The sequence below is a fragment of the Dreissena polymorpha genome, chromosome 9 (assembly GCF_020536995.1).
Source record: "Dreissena polymorpha isolate Duluth1 chromosome 9, UMN_Dpol_1.0, whole genome shotgun sequence".
NCBI lineage: Eukaryota > Metazoa > Mollusca > Bivalvia > Myida > Dreissenidae > Dreissena > Dreissena polymorpha.
Window position 1 is genome coordinate 55,077,542 of NC_068363.1, and position 4,128 is coordinate 55,081,669.

Sequence of the window (4,128 nt, forward strand, 5' to 3'; positions counted from 1 at the left end):
TACCCGGTTAGCCGTGCTAAATTTGACCTACTTTGGCTCAAAATTTATATTTTTCCCCTGAAAGGTCACAGGGGCAGGACGGACCATAAAGACTTCGTGAAGAGGCCGGTAGGACCTGAAAATAAACTCTGATACACACACGACGATACCTTGTTTGCCAGGTCGGACCTCAAAGACCTCGTGAAGAGGCCAGTACGACCTGTAAATAAACTGGGATATACACAGACGATACCTTTTTTTGTAGCGTATCCGTGGTCTAGTGGTAACACACTGGCTTCACAATCCAGAGATCGCTGGTTCGATCCCCCGCTGCACCTAACCTACAAACTCGTCTTTCGCATGAGACGTTAAACCGAGGTGCAGTGTACTAGGTGCTATACACCGGGCACTAAAAGACCCAGGATCACCTCTGGAACGGGGTGTCTCCTGTATCTTGCACTATCGCCCGTAACCAACTAACACGTCTTTCTGGGGGCGATGGCCATATGGGAGACAATCCCGGTGCACTCGATAAAAAAAAATGAAGAAGAAGAAGACGATACCTTTCAACGATTTCCTTTTCGCTTATACCTCAGTCACAAATAGACACCGATCACCGTCCGATCAGCGGCCGACGTATTTTTTCCGCTTAACGTGCTGGCGACCGGCCGATGATCGCACGGAAACCGGGCCAATTTGTAGCATCGGGCGGCGTTCGGATTTATTTGAAATCTCACTAAAAATTTTACCCGACGCCGGGCCCGGGAAGGAATCGAGTTGAGATCGAAACATGATCGGGCGATCAACGCACGGGTATTGTCCGGTGATCGCCCGACATCGGATTCGTTGAACGTATATCGGCAAAAGTAAAGGTATTTTCCAGAGGCATATACATCGGCCGGCGACCGTCTGATTTCCGGAGGGCCTCCGCGAGATGCCCGACGGACGCCGGACGATGCTCGTTATGATACACGTACAATGAATCCGATGTCTGGCGCACGCCGGGCGATAACCGTTCGTTGCTCGTCCAATCTTTTTCCGATCTCAACTCGATTCCTTCCCGGGCCCGATGTCGGGTAAAACAAACTGTGATATAAAAATTAATCCGGACGCCGCCCGATGCTACAAAATGACCCGATGTGCGTGCGATCATCGGCCGGCGCCAGCCCGATGAGCGGAAAGAAACGCTGGATTATTTTTGACTGAGGCATAAGATAACTTAAGGGGTCGATTCGTGCTCGAATATTCAAGGACGAATCTCGCGTACTTCTAACGCTCCAGCAACGGCATTCATGACAGATCGGCGTTATGCCAATTTTTCTGATTTACGCGAAGTACATATCTGGTGTAAATTTAAGACAGAATTTACGCAATGCATTAATTTACGCTGTTTAGTGAAACGCGTATTTGAGAACAAGATTTGCGTACGCAAATATTTACGGAAATTATTTGCGTACGCAGCTTAGTGAATGCACTCCTTAGATGGCAGACCAAGAAATGCAATTTCAAAGATTTTTCAGGATTCAAAACGTTTTTATTTCATTATAAGTCTTCAACGCTATATATGTATGTATCGGTGTTGTTGAGAATGGTTGTGTTATAAGAACATGAGCACCGGACTTTTCTTTACAGTTAAACAAACCTTATAGAAGAATGATAGAGCTTTATTGGACATTTCAGATCGTCACTATCGCGTAAACAATAAATTTAAAAAAACATTTCCGCGAGTAAAACACAATACGCCGTTACCTTCAACCGGTAAATTGCGATGGTTTATGAGAACGTATTGCAATTTGCATATTGAGCATTTACACAACGAAAGCAAGTGATATTCGCGTATAATGTACCTGTTACATGACTCCGAATTAATTATTTTGTTGAGAAAGCCAATGCTCTTACAAGTTAATACGATTAATCAAGATAAATATGCTTAGCATGGTGCTATATTAATTTGTCAAACCTCTTCAAAACCATTAAAAAGAATGCATATACGGCGTAACTGATGTTAAAGGAGCGAATATTATTCTTAGATAAGTTATTCATCTTGATAAAACGGTATAGAAAATCAATTTAAAGCGACACAAGGATGGTGCATTGGTGGGGTGAAAACAAAAATCCTAACTACAGTATACGCCGGTTTAATTCCCCGATTGCACATTTCTGAAGTCTATATAGAGTGTCCCACAAAATTTGACCAGTTCTGGTAAGGCCTTAACAAATTGATAATTCTGAAACCATATAACAAAGTCTGACAGTTATTGCAGATCAGTTGTGGGTTCTGTTTTGGAGATGTTATGATTTTGCTTGAGCTTTAAATATTATTCCCCTTTCCTCTTTTAGGTTTGGGATCAGATCGATCGAACACGGCTGAGAGTGTTAATGGTCCGAGAACATGTCGTCCCCTATATGTAAATCGCAGTTTATCTATCTGTCTGAAATGTTCGTACGGTTCTGCCATAAAGTATTCTTGTTAACATCATCCATTCCATTGATTGTTGTGAACGGGCCAGATCTGATTTTCTTCTGAAATATCATTTGTATTACAATGTTGTGTAGAATAATGCGTTAACATATGATTTTCACAACCCTTTGTGGATGTGCTCTTATTTTCCCCAGAATACCTAACATGTTCTTTCACATTGCAACTGTTTAATCGGTGTAACCCTTGTTCTGCACAGTGGACGATAAAAGCGCTCGCGAGCTGCATTGGCTGGTCTACGGTATGAGGTCATGAGATGCAGTGAGCAGCCATACCCACTCTCGCCGATGAATTTAAAGAACTATAAATATAAAGTTCACTAATTGTATTGCTATGAATCTTAATTGGATATTTAAATGAATTTTTAGATTAACATCTTGTTACAGATAAAATTATTATCCCTTGTTCATCAGAGAGCATTGGCTGATTGTTATGTAAATAAATTAATGCACATTCAACATTTACCTAAATTGTAACTGTACATTGTTTTCGCTTGTTTTTGTGAAATGTCAGAAAAGCTGCCATTCTCAAACTGATTTTTGAGTTGCAGTTCGCCGAATCATGACATACTGCGTCCGCAATCGCCAACTTGCATTGGATCAGGTTATCTTATAGCTTGTATCATACACAGCCATTTTACATGTAACGTGCATAACATGGTTTCAAAATGTTATATTTAATAAACTAAATACGACATTTTTTTTACATTTTAAAATGTGAAAAACCTTCAAATTAGCACTTGTTTGAATAAATAAATTTATTAAGTTTAGATGGACTGTGATTGATTCAGGTTTATGCATTATATTGAATGCAAGTGGTGTCTTATGGCAGAAGTTGTGTTATATGCTGATGTGTTTAAACTTGATAATATAAATTTAATATAATAGTTTTATTATTGATTGCAAATGCAATTAATACGTGTATGTTAGAATAAAATATTATTACTTGCGGTAAGTATTGTTATTTACTAACGAATAATGCGAATCAAAACGATGCACTTTACCATATTCTACAGCATTTGTCACACAAAAACATTTCGTATTGCAACTCGATTAAAACAATGATATATGTACATATGGATCCGGATGTACCCCTTTTTATTCTTAACGGGGTGTATACTACAAAGAAGTTTAATAATTTATAGTGCCTCGTTTTTAAATAAATAAGTATCAAATAGCTTCGGAATTATTATTCTTTTCGTCACAGTTCAATAAACATGCGTGTTTACTAATTCACGATATTTTCGTGAGTTTTGGCGGGTATAGCGTCATTCGAGGTCCGCTTACAGGAGACGACGCACGTTGTGGTTTTTATGTATTTGTAACAGTAATTATTATGCTCATTTTTAGTTTTAAAATATTAGTATTATTTAAGCGAAGAGGCTGCGTCAAGACGTTATCAAGAAGGTTTTCTCCAACAACAGCGACTTCCGGTCGTCCTCGGGACCGTGCTTCGCTTGCCGCATCACAGGACACGTGGTAAAAGACTGCCTATACGTCAAATGAGGCTTCGTCCCACAACAGCCCACTTCTAACCGGTCCAGTTACACAGAACTACAGCGCGGACCGCAACTTCAGACGTCACAGAAAGCACAAAGTTATAGAGATGAGTATAATGATTTTACATTTTTGAATATTCATGACCGGGCAAAAATACAAATCCTTGTTTTA